The sequence below is a fragment of the Polyodon spathula genome, chromosome 14, assembly GCF_017654505.1.
Source record: "Polyodon spathula isolate WHYD16114869_AA chromosome 14, ASM1765450v1, whole genome shotgun sequence".
Lineage (NCBI taxonomy): Eukaryota > Metazoa > Chordata > Actinopteri > Acipenseriformes > Polyodontidae > Polyodon > Polyodon spathula.
This window is the reverse complement of record NC_054547.1, coordinates 18828490-18845379: the sequence shown is the minus strand read 5'-3', so window position 1 is coordinate 18845379 and position 16890 is coordinate 18828490. Positions and strand designations below refer to the sequence as shown.

Genomic DNA, 16890 nt, shown 5'->3' with positions numbered 1-16890 from the left:
CAAGATCTCGTGACCATGGCAAAAGTCATCTTTTGAGGGGCGGCACCTTGGTGAGGGGCGGAAGTACGAGTATGTAAATTCCAGCCACTGGAGTCAAGTGAAGGATAAGGACACTTGTCAGTTGAGGATTGGTGTTCCACTGACTACAGAGGCGGGACATTACATATTAAAGGGAACGTACTACTGTGTTCGAGGTTGGTCCGAAAGTAAAATAGGAGGAGTAACGGGTAGAGGGAGAGACTGGTTTGGTGCAGCGGGATTTTTAAAAAAAAAAACACTAACATTTCTTTTGTCTTTTTTTATGTATGGTTTACCACGAAGACGATAAAAGACGAGTTATCACGACCTGTTTTGGATTTCACCCCTGCACTCCTTCCCTCACACCATTTTGTTTTCTTTTGTTATTTAATTATTTTGTTGTGTATAGATAATAAAAATAAATTATTTTATTTCTGTACACATAAATTACTGTCTGGACATTCCATTTAATACACTCTCGCCTCACATTGGGGGATTAGAGATATATTGTTTTTCTTAAAGTCAGAGGTGGAATAAAGTGTTTTGAGTTATTTTGCAGTTCTAGCAAACCACATAAGTTTCCGTTTGTCAAAGCATCTACTTTTTTTTTTGTCCTTCCGTTCGCCAAAATAAACCCTGATATTTACCCAGAAAAATCAGTCATTTTATTGCACCGACTTTCACCCATTTTGTTGTTGTTGTTGTAATAAACAATGATAAATTCCATGTAAAAACCTATTTCTTCTCTTTTAAACTTTGAAGGGGTTGAATATAAGGGGTGTATTATTCTATATCTATAATAGATTATATATTATATATATATATATATAATATACAGCTCTGGAAAAAATTAAGAGACCACTGCAAAATTATCAGTTTCTCTGGTTTTACTATTTATAGGTATGTGTTTGGGTAAAATGAACATTTTTGTTTTATTCTATAAACTACTGACAACATTTCTTCCAAATTCCAAATAAAAATATTGTCATTTAGAGCATTTATTTGCAGAAAATGACAACTGGTCAAAATAACAAAAAAGATGCAGTGTTGTCAGACCTCGAATAATGCAAAGAAAATAAGTTCAGATTCATTTTTAAACAACACAACAGAAATGTTTTAACTTAGGAAGAGTTCAGAAATCAATATTTGGTGGAATAACCCTGATTTTCAAGCACAGCTTTCATGTGTTTTGGCATGCTCTCCACAAGTCTTTCACATTGATGTTGGGTGACTTTATGCCACTCCTGGCACAAAAATTCAAGCAGCTCGGCTTTGTTTGATGGCTTGTGACCATCCATCTTCCTCTTGATCACATTCCAGAGGTTTTCAATGGGGTTCAGGTCTGGAGATTGGGCTGGCCATGACAGGGTCTTGATCTGGCTGTGTGGCATGGAGCATTGTCCTGCTGGAAAAACCAATCCTCAGAGTTGGGGAACATTGTCAGAGCAGAAGGAAGCAAGTTTTCTTCCAGGACAACCTTGTACTTGGCTTGATTCATGCGCCTTTCACAAAGACAAATCTGCCCTATTCCAGCCTTGCTGAAGCACCCCCAGATGAGTCCAATTTTCAGCTTTGCCCAACACCTGGTCGTCTAATGGTTAGACGGAGACCTGGAGAGGCCTACAAGCCACAGTGTCTCGCACCCACTGTGAAATGTGGTGGAGGATCGGTGATGATCTGGGGGTGCTTCAGCAAGGCTGGAATCGGGCAGCTTTGGCATGAATCAAGCAAAGTACAAGGTTGTCCTGGAAGAAAACTTGCTTCCTTCTGCTCTGACAATGTTCCCCAACTCTGAGGATTGGTTTTTCCAGCAGGACAATGCTCCATGCCACACAGCCAGGTCAATCAAGGTGTGGATGGAGGACCACCAGATCAAGACCCTGTCATGGCCAGCCCAATCTCCAGACCTGAACCCCATTGAAAACCTCTGGAATGTGATGAAGAGGAAGATGGATGGTCACAAGCCATCAAACAAAGCCGAGCTGCTTGAATTTTTGCGCCAGGAGTGGCATAAAGTCACCCAACATCAATGTGAAAGACTGGTGGAGAGCATGCCAAGACGCATGAAAGCTGTGCTTGAAAATCAGGGTTATTCCACCAAATATTGATTTCTGAACTCTTCCTAAGTTAAAACATTAGTATTGTGTTGTTTAAAAATGAATCTGAACTTATTTTCTTTGCATTATTTGAGGTCTGACAACACTGCATCTTTTTTGTTATTTTGACCAGTTGTCATTTTCTGCAAATAAATGCTCTAAATGACAATATTTTTATTTGGAATTTGGGAGAAATGTTGTCAGTAGTTTATAGAATAAAACAAAAATGTTAATTTTACCCAAACACATACCTATAAATAGTAAAACCAGAGAAACTGATAATTTTGCAGTGGTCTCTTAATTTTTTCCAGAGCTATATATATATATATATATATATATATATATATATATATATATATATATATATATATATATACACTGCATATGCATCGCATTGCAATACTCTTTGGAAACCATTGTGTGTGTGTGTGTGTATATATGGGACACCACTGAAAGTGAGTTCTGATGCTCAGTGAATTTGTTTTTTTTTGCCAGTTACCAAATTAAATATATACTGTACATGTACTTCATGTGGTGCCCAAAAGAAAACAAAAAAAAGCTCTGTTTCATTTCACCACATAGGAAATGTGTGATTGCATATACTGTAATCATTTTCTCAACACCTGTTTCTGAAACATATGGATTAGAAATTATGATGCAAAATATTACTGAATGGGGCAATGCATATTTTATATTCACAGTCCATGCATGTATTCATTTTCAAATGAATCCTTGTAATCCTTTTCATAGTTGTCTGTCTTCGTACTTTCAGATACTGGATAACTGGAAATATCATAAACCAAAAGTGGCCTTGTACTGGCTTGTGAAGTTAGATTCTGCCGAACAAAGGAAGGTAAGAGAGCAGACACTTTCATTGACAAATAAAACAATTGGCTTCAAGGGATTGTATTTACTGAGAATCAATTAAACACCTACATATTAAAAACAAAGGTGCACAAAGAAATGTTTATCTAATTAGTCTCAAGAAACTCCCTGACATTTTACTGTACCTTTTTAGATGCTGGGATTGTTATGAATATTTATGAATAAACATAACTAAATAATGAATTGCATTGTTATGAGCCTAAATTGCATATTCTCAAGTAATCAACACACATCTAATATCTGTAAATACATATTTTCAATCGAGCCACTTCAGTTCAAATGTTTATTCCATCAATACATTGCTAATATGACTGGTATACATGCCAGGATTTTGGTCTAGTTTTCTGTTTGGGCTACAGTGTGCATGTACAGTAGGATGTCCAGACGTCCTGATAAAATTGTGATTGTCCCGATATTAGGGGCTTTGTCCTGTGTCTCGATTGAGGTCAGGACACCATTTGTCCCGATTTTTTGAGTATTCGTTGAAAACCTAGGCATAAAATGTGAAAATTTGATTTTCACAAATTTCGTATATGTGGCTGCTGTACTGTTGTGGTGCAACAGCATACTTTACTGTTTAAGGGCATGTTGTTTGAATGAGTTGTTTGCATTGCATTTATGCGGCTATCCAATCACGTTAACCTGCAGTCATATGATGCGGTATGCATCAAGTGTTTTTCTTGGTGTGTCCAGTTTTACTGGCAAAGTGTCATGATGGTGTGGCAAAGTGCCCGCCCCTGTGTGTATTTTGTGTTATCTGTTGTGTGTTAATGTTGGTGTATAGTCATTGGTACATGGGATATAAACGGGTCTGTGTAACACGAGTGTTTAAAATGTATATTTGTATTTAGGCACGAGGTTTGCGCAGCACTTCACGTGCAAGTAAAAAGTAATAATATGTGAGCACGGGGAATTGCACTTTATTAATTCACGTGCAGTTGTACCGAGACTCCAATTGAATGATTGATTAGCAATCGAGTTTTGGTACTTCTGCATAAAAGCTGCATGTTTTCACCCACTTGGGGTTGTGTGTTCGATGAGTGGAGAACGGGATTGGAGATGGAGGTAATAGTAATAATTGTGATAAGTAATAGGTAAAATATCTGCTCACCGTCTTTTGTCTGTATAGTCAGTTTTGTTTGTCTATTTATTTTGGCTAATGTGCCATGTCTTGTTTTTGTATTATTACAACTGGTTATTTTCTGTCTGTTCTGTTTATTTATTAAATGCTGAGCGAGACTGTTCACTTATTTTTAAACTGTGCTTAAAACAAAACAAAAGGTTATTTTAACTGAGGTAGCTGTGCTTGATTGTATCTGTAGTGCTGATTTAACTTGGGTACAACCAACACAGGAATACTTTTTTGTCTGCGCTGACTTTCCAGTTTGTTTTCTGAAAGCTGCTGTTTGTTTTACGTTCTGTTCAGCAGACTCTGTAGTAGCCTTTTGTTTAATTTGTGATTCTGAAGTTATAGCGATCAATCATATTTTCTTTAAGTCGCATTACAAGACGTGCAAAACAATTAACTCCATCTGTATGTGCAATTTATTTGGGAAATGTCTTGAAACGATCCTCAGCCGAAATATTTGATATTCGTCCATTTTTTGGTATTTTACGTCTAATGCTGAAAACTAGATTTTAGCAACCTAAATCAAAACAATGCAGCACTGACTTTGTCCCACCTGCTACATACAGTACAGCAGATCACAGAAAAGCCAGTACAGACACACTGATAGGCTGATTAAAACATCATTGTCATCTGAACAGTAAACAAGAAAGTTAACCGCTTTGGAGTATTTTTTTGTTTTTGCCTAAGTGCAAAGCACACAGGAAGGCGAAGGAATAAAGCCTCTCACAAAAGGAAGATATGTAGCTTGCATCGCTTGCGCTGTGCAGTAGTGCACAAGGTTTCCTTCATCCTCTCACTAAGTGCCCTGATTTTTCACTCTTGATATCTGGTCACCCTAATGTACAGTAAACAATGGCAGCTGTTTGTTTATTAAACCATCATTGACTGCTTTACAAGCTATAGTAACAGTATTTAAAGGGGAGCTGAAATTGACATTGAGATGTGCATTAAAAGCAAACTTCTCAGGCACTGTGGCTCATAGTCTGATGGGTATTCCCGTTTCCTTTAAAAATCTAGGTGCCAGTCAAAGTGAACCTCCAGGCATCTGGTAGATTTGTACCATCCTTCACACTAAAGTGATTAATATATGATGCTGGGCTAGCTACTGTCTGACTCACTCTCACTCATGGAACATCATTAAATTTGTAATGTTTTTGTTGAACATACAATTTCAGACATTCCTAAAAGGTGTACATGCAAAGGGCTAAGGCCCCCAAGTAAATATGTTAAAAAAATATCTATTGTGCAAGAACTTTTCATATTGTTTGCATCAAACTGACATTTGCTGCAATGAATGTTCTTGTTGTGAGTATACTCCATTGTACCAATGTGAAGTGTACTCTATAATTACATCTCTTTCTCCTTTGTCATCTGTAATTTTCTCTGCCGAGTTAGCATAATTGTCACTAATTTGTCTACAACTGCATTCTGTGAAGGTGTGACCTTAACAATGTGTTTTACCAATGTATTCCCACATTGCATTTTAATGACTGTGGAGACATCTGTTCGTGGATGTTGATTTGTTGACAGACACCTGCAAGAAATTCTTAGTTTTGTTTTTGAATATTCTATTCCACTAGGCTTTGGACATAGTTAGAACAAATCTCTGCTTTGCTGTGCAGAGGATATGGAAGGAGCCTGACGTTGACAGTTTACATATATACCGCCTTTTTAGTCGTGTTTTCAATCACCTTCTGTGGAGCCATGGACAAGGGCTTTGGAACTGCTTCTCCAATTCGGGGTAGGTCTGATACAGGTTAAGAGATTTTAGTTTTTGGACAAAATCACAACAAACTGCAGAGTGTCCTTTGTGAGTCCTGTGTATAAAAAACTCAACCAACAAGTTTTTTTTTTTTTTTTTAACATAAACTTAGAAAGCATATCCCTTGATACAGGGCAGTTTATAAAGTATGTTTGTAACTTTGCAATGATGCTGTGTTGTGTGTCCCTTGGAAAATGAAAAAAAATAAGTACAGTAGTTTCAAATGTCATTTTAGTTGTTAAACTCTGCATCTGTTTTATGGTGCTTACATAGCAGTAATTTGTAGTTCTAGGTTATTGATTTATTATGCATTTTCTCTAAATCTGCTGTTACCTGGCTTTAAGGATGTCTGGAGAATCTCAAGTACAGGCAGATTTAGAAAAATAATTGTAAGAAGTAAATATTGATGCAACAGGACCATCCAGAATAATTGAAAACAATATAAAATAACAAGGGAAGTGTAATTACAACATTAAAACATTTGAAGATGCTTGCTCACTGAACAGTTAATGCAACAGAACCAGGCCTGTTTTACTGTCTGTGGTTAATACACACCCTATTTATTTATTTATTTATTTACTTATTAAATATTGACCACTTTTTTAAGCTTTTAAATTGCATTCCCTGGCTTCCCAAGTACCAGCATGGACCTCTCAGAACTACCATCCTCCTGAAATGTAGTTCTGAGAGGTCCATGCGGGTCCATGGGAAGCCATCATGAGACAGAAAATGCAATGTAAAAGTTTTAAAAAGTGGACAAAATGTGAAATAAAAAATAAAACAATACACACACCTTACCTAAACAGTTTTAGCAACACTTGGCAACTTATCACAATAAAATAAAAAGGTCCTTATGTACCTTGTATGTAGTACTAGAGGCGCAAAACAATTACATCCCTAAAGTAGACAAATCTAAATGTAAAACTAAATTGCCAAAATGATTTAATAGATCAATTAAAAAAAAAATTCAGCGAAAAAAGGCACTTTACAGAGTGTTAAAAAGGGACCAAAAAGAAAGTACACAGAAAGAGTACACCGAACTGCAAACGCAAGTCAAAAAAGAAGTTAGAAAGGCCAAGAGAGAAATAGAAATGAACATTGCTAAGGGGGCTAAAACCAATTCCAAAATGTTTTTCCAATATTACAACAGAAAGAGAACATTCAAGGAGGAGGTTAAATGTCTAAGAGATACAAATGGCAAAATCATAGATGAAGAAAAAAAAAAGCAAATATATTAAATGATTACTTTTCACAAGTTTTTACAAAGGAGGATACGGACAACATGCCCCACATGTCATCCAGTTCCTATCCAGTTTTAAATAACTTTTGCATAACCGAGGCATTAGTATTAAAGGGACTAAGAGCTCTTAAAATAAACAAATCCCCTGGGCCGGATGAGATCCTCCCAGTAGTACTCAAAGAAATGAAAGAAGTAATTTACAAACTGCTAACCAAGATCATGCAACAGTCTCTTGACAGAGGGGTTGTACCGACAGACTGGAAAATTGCAAACATAATACCGATCCACAGAAAGGGAAACACAACTGAACCAGGTAACTACAGACCAGTAAGCCTGACTTCTATTATATGCAAACTTATGGAAACTATAATAAGATCCAAAATGGAAAATTACCTATATGGTAACAGTATCCTGGGAGACAGTCAATGTGGTTTTAGGAAAGGGAGATCGTGTCTAACTAACCTGCTTGATTTTTTTTGAGGATGCAACATCGATAATGGATAATTGCAAAGCATATGACATGGTTTATTTACATTTCCAGAAGATTTTGAAAAGTCCAGCATAAAAGATTAATTCTCAAACTGAATGCAGTTGGGATTCAAGGAAACACATGTACATGGATTAGGGAGTGGTTAACATGTAGAAAACAGAAAGTACTGATTAGAGGAGAAACCTCAGAATGGAGTGAGGTAACCAGTGGAGTACCACAGGGATCAGTATTAGGTCCTCTATTGTTCCTAATCTACATTAATGTTTAGATTCTGGTATAGTAAGCAAACTTGTTAAATTTGCAGACGACACAAAAATAGGAGGAGTGGCAAACACTGTTGCAGCAGCAAAAGTCATTCAAAATGATCTAGACAAGATTCAGAACTGGGCAGACACATGGCAAATGACATTTAATAGAAAAGTGTAAGGTACTGCACGCAGGAAATAAAAATGCACATTAAAAATATATTGAAATTGGAGAAGGAATCTATGAAAAAGACCTAGGAGTTTTTGTTGACTCAAAAATGTCTTCATCTAGATAATGTGGGGAAGCTATAAAAAAGGCCAACAAAGATGCTCGGATATATTGTGAAAAGTGTTGAATTTAAATCAAGGGAAGTAATGTTAAAACTGTACAATGCATTAGTAAGACCTCATCTCGAGTATTGTGTTCAGTTCTGGCATACAGACAGGCTAAAAGAATTGAATCTGTTCAGTCTTGATCAAAGAAGATGCGGCAACCTAATTCCAGCATTCAAAATTGTAAAAGGTATTGACAATGTCGACCTAAGGGACTTTTTCGACCTGACAAAAGAAACAAGAAACAAGGGTCATAAATGGAGATTAGACAAAGGGGCATTCAGAACAGAAAATAGGAGGCACTTTTTTACACAGAGAATCGTGAGGGTCTGGAACCAACTCCCCAGTAATGTTGTTGAAGCTGACACCCTGGGATCCTTCAAGAAGCTGCTTGATGAGATTCTGGGATCAATAAGCTACTAACAACCAAACGAGCAAGATGGGCCGAATGGCCTCCTCTGGTTTGTAAACTTTCTTATGTTCTTACCCTTTAAACAAAAATGTTACTGGGTATTTCCATATATAATGCTCTTTGATTTGTAATAGCAGTGTCCATTAGCCGCTCACAGAAATACATCTAACTGTTTCTCTTCACTACAGTCATAACTTAATGAAACTGCAAGTGTCCTGCTATCTTTGGGTTTTTTGCTAAGCTGGGGATTGAGGGGATTTTTAAGCACAGCAACACGTCTCGAGTTTGAAATGTTCCAACTCCAGCTTTTAGTTTCTAGCACCTGTGCCACTGAACATAATTAACTGATGCTATCGTGAGCTTACACTGTTTCAACTGACGGTTTGTTTCACTTGGTCTGTATACAAGTGTCTGAGGATCATAAGCCATATGTTACTTATTTTAAGAGCTCCAAAAGAAAACAGTTCATTACAGCAGATCTGTTTTTTTTGTGTCTACTATTAAGAATGTCTTATGTATTTCTGTGTTTGTTTCTATCTGCCTTTGTGATTTTGAATTCACACTTTATACCCGTCTTTAGTTACATTACTGCAGTGAACAAATAAAAAACAATAGAAATTTCTGGTCACATTGGGGTAGGTTGTGCTGACTTTACAGACCACTAGAGATTACCTATCGAGATGTGACCATGGAAAGTATAACCCTAGTATTATAGCTATTCCAATGACATAGGTGTTTTAAAAATGCAGCTTTTAAAGCTGACGTTTCGTTGGTTCATTTCACAGTCGTAATTTCATAGTTCTAATAACAACCACAATCAATGATGTTGTTTTGTTTCTATGTCAATAGGTCCTCCTGGGAAATCATTTTCAACAAAAGCACAGAGGTGGTCACCCCTCAGGAACTCCAGTGCTACCAGAGGCTAGTACAGCTTTGCAGAGACTGTCTTTTAGTGGTTTATAAGTTTGTAGCAGATTCCAGAGGTTCGTTAACTGGGCTCAGTCTAGAATGGGACGACACAAGGTAAACCTCAATCACTGTTTTCTTTTTATTTCTTTTCATAACCGTGCACTTTAAAACCAGGCTTTTGTTTTAACACAACACTGATAAATTGTATATTTGTTGATTTAACAGAAGTGTATGAAGTAGATAACTGTATTTGCAATCTACAGTTAAATACAGTTATTATACCTCAACTTCTACTGTTGGAGTATCTGGTAAGAAATGTTTTCTGGAAGTGAAATGTGGAAATTAACTGCCACGACTGATCATCATTGTACAGCTATTTAACAGAATTGTGCACTTACATTCTCCAACAGTTGCATGTTTGTTTTTATAGGAACACAGTTGCTCCTATTAAAACAAAATCAAACATTTGACAGTACTGTTACAAACCAACCATGCTGTATTCTTTAGTACATAGGGCTGTGAGGATACAGAGGTTGTTGTGAGTGTGATCACTAATCTGGGTTCCTTTGTTAAGTCTGAAATGCAAACACTAGTATTTGGTTTGAGTGCCATTTGTATGGCATTAAGCTGTGGAGATTGACCCTAAAAGGAATTGCTATGAATTGATGAAAACAATTATTTTGATGAATTATGAATCTGTCAAGTTATATTAGATGAACCAACTCACCCCATTCATAATTAAGCATCACTTGAAAGGGGGTGCTTATATGTGTCAGTCATTCCACAGCTGGAATGTGACCAATTATTATTTTTTATTTATTTTTCCCCCCAATTTGGAATGTCCAAGTATATGTTTTTCTCCTCACCACACTGAGTCCCCACACAGAACAGACATTATGAGGGCGTGTGAGCGTCCTCCGATCTCACCAGCCTAAAGCCATAATCGGTTTTACACCGAGTAATCCAGAGCAGAGGTGAGCGGACTACAGATCCTGGAGGTCAGCCATGCTTTTTATCCATTGAATATGCTCGGTTTGTGGCCAGTAGGGTTCTCTGTTGCACGATGAGGAGAAGCAATCCCTGCCGGTTTCCCATCACCCACCCTGGGAGAAGCAGTTCCAATGTGATGCCCCCTTCGGTGTCCCCAGCAAAGTTCAGCCTCTTTGCACAGCCTAGACGCGAACTGGCACCGTCCAAGCTGTATGACTTAACCTGTGCTCCCAACGGCAGCACTTTAATTGGATGAGCCACTTGGGGACCCCAGACATAGGCTTCTGGGGCTTCTTCACATCTAATTTAAGACGACTGTCATTCCAAGTTCATGTGATTTGTTTGCTTGACTTATGATAGAAACGCTTTGGCTTCACAGTTCGTACACAGCTCTATTTGATGCTTCTCTCAGTCAAATTAATATATGGGCATGGAACAATCCAAATGAACCCTGCATCAGAAATGGTCCATCTAATATAACATACAGGGTTCATCATTCATACGACCTTACCACTGATCCCTTGCTGCCTTCAAATTCCACTTTATTAATAACTGTTAGCAATTTACTGTAATCAACTGTATGTCAAAATCCATACAAGTGCTTTGAATGGCAACTTTTGTTAAAAAACAAACAGATTTCATATTGCAACAAAAGCATATGGAACACGTATTTAACATTGTGTATCAGAGGATTTACGGTACATGTTCTTCTTATTTGCATCACCTCTCAAATCTACCGAATATGGTGAAGATCACAATCGGTTAAAGAATCAGTTCTTTCACAAGGGACTGCTGTGCGACCATTGACCCCCTCATTCTTTGAAGCAGGTTTATAACAATCTTGTCTTTTGAAATCCCCTCCCTGTCCACAGTTTCATAAGACAGAGTTCACACTGCACATCCTTTCACTACCTCTTTGTTTGTCTGTGATATGACATGCTGCAGGAGGCTACACTTGATTTAGCGTGCTGAAGATTATAGTTATCTCCCAATCTCCCATTCTGACTGTGGTTCCCTCATTTCTCTCGTTACCCTCAGTTTCAGTTTACTTGACAAATGCCATGCGATTCCTACAATAAATACAACTCTCTCCTTTGTAAGGTACTTCATGAATGCATTGCCAGAGATGACCCACTTTCTAAACGGAATAGAAGCCAAACTTTGTTATTTTTTCATTAACTGCGCATGCTTTTTCCTCACTGGAAGTCAAACATGATTATACCACTAAAATTGGTTTTGGGAGTACTGTCTCATATAGTCCTTCATGCTCACAACCCCTTTTCCAGTGATTCATTACTGCATTGGCATGTGCCTGAACTTCTGAACTGAAGTCCCTGATTGTTCATTCTCCCACACAAGCACACATCTTTTAAGTGTTTCTGGTATGCTGTTAAGAGATACAAACCTTTGTGATGGAGGGTTCAGCTACTTCCGTAAACAATTTAAAGTACCACACATTTAATTAGAGGGTTCTTACAAGAGTACAGCCCCGGAAATCATATTGTATTTGATTCAGATAATTATCACACATATGATACAAATGTGCTTACAAACCAGCCTCAAAATTGCTGACAGTTGTGTGTTTGGTGCAGTGGTGCCTAGTGTTAGCTATGATTGTAGTATCGATTGTGAAAAGTTTTCCACTACTTCTGACAATAAACCCCTTGGGTTTTAAACACATTCTTCAGATTGTCACTGCTTGGGATTTGCATTTTTATGTCCTGTAGCATTTTTTAACAAATAACACTATGAAACACAATTTTTGTTCCTGGGTAGTAAGTGTTATTTCCTAATTGCTTATGCCTCAAAAGTATAGAAAATGGCTATTATTCCCTACAAACTTTGCTTTTGTGACCAGGATAGTGATATTTCAAAATATCACTATTTCCAATGGGAAAACGGGCAAATGTGTGTCTTTTCGTTCACATAAAGTCAGAAAAAAACAACATATGAATCCAAATTAACATGTATTTATACTAAAGTAATACAAAAATGACTACAAAAGATTTAGAAGTGAGTAGTTTTTCAAGATTTACGATTATACTGTAAATACTGTAAATTATACTGTTTTTGAACCCACAGAAGTATTTAATATAATTTAAAAGTCGATCTTGAACAAATTTTAAGAAACAGACTATACCAAAAGCTCACCTTTTCCATGGGGTCAAATTTAGGTTACCTGAAACTAAAACTAAACTAAATATTAGAAGAGGCTACTAAGTTTAATTGGTACTGTAAGAAATATGTTTTTGCTTGCCAAAAATTACGGCAATGGTAAATAAGATTTCTGTTTATATATTCCAAAATTTACATATCTTCAATTAATCTACAGTCATGCATAGCATGTTCTCCAAGTAGAAAAAACAGCTTTTATGAAAAAACAGAAGCCTTTGTTCTTCAAAGGTTACTAACAAAGAGAGAGTTTATTTTCTGTAAACAAGGGGAATGTCAGTGCTTTACTCAACCAAAACGTGTTCATATAGTGTGATTTCAGAAGGGAAACAGTGAACTCAGATTGGCTGAACACTAATTTATGACTGGCATACAGTACAGTACAGCAGGGCATAGTGCACATAGTATATAGCTGGCTCTGAAGTTTGAATTGTATCTGCTCACAAGAGTTTGATAATTGGCCAAAATGTGTGGTATTTTAGCCAAATGGGGTTTTAACATTTGCTTTTGTGTTAATGTCATAACTCAACAACTAATAAAGTTTATTCAAAACACCATGTGACTTAACCTTGTATGTCAACTGGATAATACAGTGTCAACTACTGAGCAGTATTCCATGTCAGTCTTGAATATTAATAATAGACTTGAATAATAAGAAAAGTTTATGCGGGATGCCTAGCAGAGAATGTGCAGTTAAACTAAAAAAAAACAAAAAAAACAGACTTGAGAATTCTAGATGATCGTCTTCCATATTTTACCACCTGAAAGAAGATGGAATAAGAAAACCAGTATAGAAAAACATGTTCCTCTACATACTCGAGCTCGGGAATAGTCTGTGAGGAACTGGATCCAAAACAGTCAAGAAAACATACCTGTAGTTGAAGACAACACGAAGCAGCAGCGTTCTCGTCCTTGTACATTTGACCTTGAAGAACAAGAATTTCTCAGAGCATTCCTTACTAGTTTGCTAAATGTACCATCACACTACTGTCGTTGTTCAAGTTCAGAGTTATACATGAACATGTCTTTACTTCTTTGTTCCATTTACACAAAAAATACGCAGAATATTGTGAACAAAATAACAAAACAAAACAGTGAGGAGATTAGAAAGTTAAACCTGAGTCTTTACCATCCTAGAAAAGATCAGTGTGACACCTGCTGTGCCTTCAAGGCAGGTAATGTTTTGGAAGATACATGGCAAGTTCACTGACAGAGAAAAAAAGAAGCATATGAATCAAAAGAAGCAGACAAACAAAGTGGCATAGATGGCAAGCAAAAGGTTTTGATTCTTAGTATGGGCCTTCAAGCACCTCTTCTTTGTCCAATACTTAGAACCTCAGCGATTTACTACAAAACAAAGCTTTAAATTCACAATTTTACATTATACAACATGAGTAGCCATGATGTCACCTGCTACGTTTGGCATGAAGGAGAGGGAGGATTATCTTCAAATGAATTTGCGTTCTGCATCACTGACTATCTCAATGAGCACAGCGAATATGACGAATATATTCTGTGGAGTGATGACTGCGGATACCAAAACCACAACACTGTTCTTTTGAATGCCTTGCTTCACTGTGCCATAACTAATAAGACCATCACACAAAAATACCTTGAGCGTGGACACACACAAATGGAATGTGACTGTCCACAGCGAAGAAAACTGAAGGACAAAGGCATTAATTTGATGCAGAGGTCCTGTAGGAGGCCTGCACCTTAGACCATTAAGTATGTGGATCACACTTTCTTCAGTGACTTCAGCTCAGTTACATATTACTCAGCAATTTGTCCTGGTACAATATGGATGGCTCACTAGAGTTTAATCTATCACACAGATCTGTGGAGTGCAGTGCACAGATGTAAGAATAGAAGTGTCTCCAACAGCCTCTTACAGTTCCTCCATTGTATGCTTCCAGTCTGAAGATCAAAGATCAAAAATACAAACACCTGCAACAACTAAAGAGCATCATACCCCATGATTAGCTTAGTTTTTATGATGGACTGGTGCACTGAAATTTGGGATGTCAAAAGAAATGCTCTTTTGGTAGCTAGATTCGCATTAAAAATTTAAAGGATGTCCTATGAACTCAGTTATCTGAGAAAATATTAAACACTATCTCATGAAATCCATAAACATGAACTTTTCAACAATAACTACTAGACAAAAGACATTTCTCATTAAAGCTTTTTAATGAATTTCTAATGAACTTTGTTGTTGTTTTTGTATTATGGTTAAGATAATACTGTTAAATTTTATACAGAAGGGTTTTTTTTTTATCTTTAATGTGTTCAGAGATATTTAGTTTAACATCACATTTTAATGTGACTAAAAAATTAATTTAACAATTTCAAATGTTTCATTACATTTTATAATTAAAACTGTATGTCTTTAAATGTTTGTAAAAACCTTGTATCCATTTTCTACTTTGTTTTTTTAATTGTTGCAGAATTAATGTTTTCAATAAAGTGCTGAACTAATCTTTGCTGCTTTTTCTTAATTTCATAGTACTACTTCTCTAACTCATCAAATTAAACAGTTCTTTGCAGTTCCTGATAAATGTATAAAGTTTTTGTCATGACACAGACGCTATGTAGGCCATCTTGCACAATTTTTCCTGGTTTTTAAGGTCGTTTTTTCTACTTTGCCTCCAATTTTTGAATGTGAGCGCCATCTTTAAAGAACTTCTATATTATTTAGCATTATAATGTGATAAATATTAGAAGAACAGCAATAAAGTTCCCCCTGCAGTTTGAGGATGGCAGTGTTGTGGGGATTGCAGTCCCCACATTATGAGATAGAGTCTAATTTCTTATTCTTCCTTTCCAATGCTTTAGGTATCTGTTGCCAGTCACGTCCCAGTTCATCATGAAGTCACCGCCTTCAAGCTTCTACCGCACCCTTTCAGGAATGCCTCGATCCCACAGCCTGCAATCCACCAGGCTGGGCCAGTTCTAATCAAATGGAAAGATTGCCATGCTTTATAAATAATCCCAATCCATTTGACAAGAAATCTTTGAATCCGAGTCGAAATATATCTGCTGTATCATATTTGCTCGCTGTACAGTAAGTCATAGTACTGCAATGAAAAAAAAATTGCCTAATTTATTTTAAGATGTCAAAAATATTATATTCCACCTGTAAACACAAGAATGCTTCAGTGAAATTTAGACAGAATGAGATATCAAGTAATTGCTTACTAAAAGGCTTATTTTTGCTACTTGTGGCAAAGAAAGAGAAGTATTCATCATTGTTTTTTTAGTTTTTTTTTACTTCATACATTTTAGGGTTGGATTGAAAGATTTGAGATTTAGCATTGGAGGTTCTTGAACAGAGATCCTTTCCAAGCTCCAAGTGTTGTCCTTGTATGTACAGTAGGAACCCAAACAAGGTGTGCCTTTTAAGACGGGTTCTCTCAATATGAATAAATAAATGCACTCAGAGAAGTATCTGCAAGCAAAAGAAATATTTTATATACATTTACTTTCAATAGGAGTGAAAAACAAAAAGCCAAAATTGCATCAATGGTTACAGTATAACAGTGGGCTATACAGTACTTTGTGTACCAAGGTCTTCTGTTTATTTATTGTATTTGAAATATACAGTGATGACATCCTGCACCATCGTGTCTGCTTTATGTTACATTGGAAACAAAGCCAACAGAAAACAATGCACTGTCGTTGTTTTGTTTCAGTAAAAGTTAATTGCAAACTAGAGTGTGGAACACTTAAGAGCACATAAAAAAAATTCTTATTTAAGAAATATATATCACAGCCTTTGAAGCAGTTTCTTTATTGCAGCAAGCTGTATAATTCCCTTGATGTTTATTACAAGCTACACAGTTCTTTTCATGTACATCAAACCTGTCAGTCGGACAGAATTTTGCCTTCAGGGTAAGTGCTTGATTAAGTAAAAACTTTTTCACATTTAAGTAACTTGAAAGTTGTTTTTTTTTTTTTTTTTTTTTTTTTTTTTTTTTAAATCATGTATTTGTCATTTTAAGGTATTTTTTTTGTTTGTTTACAATTCCAATTTAGAGAGTGAAAGTAAAATATTAAACATAAATGTATTTTGTACCACAAAAACATGTCCTATTTTATCTGAAGTGCTTTGTTTTCTACACAGAGTAGGCTCTGTTGTAGGCTTTTGGAGCATGTTATGAAATAAAGTGCCAGTTTCAAACTGTGGTGAGTCAAAAAACAGAACAGTCA

The 16890-nt window shown here is 36.4% G+C and overlaps 1 pseudogene; it reads left to right on the top strand.

Annotated features, from left to right (window-relative positions):
- LOC121327136 overlaps positions 1-15637 on the top strand; it is a 131591-nt pseudogene extending 115954 nt beyond the window's left edge.
- Positions 15638-16890: the final 1253 nt, after the last annotated feature.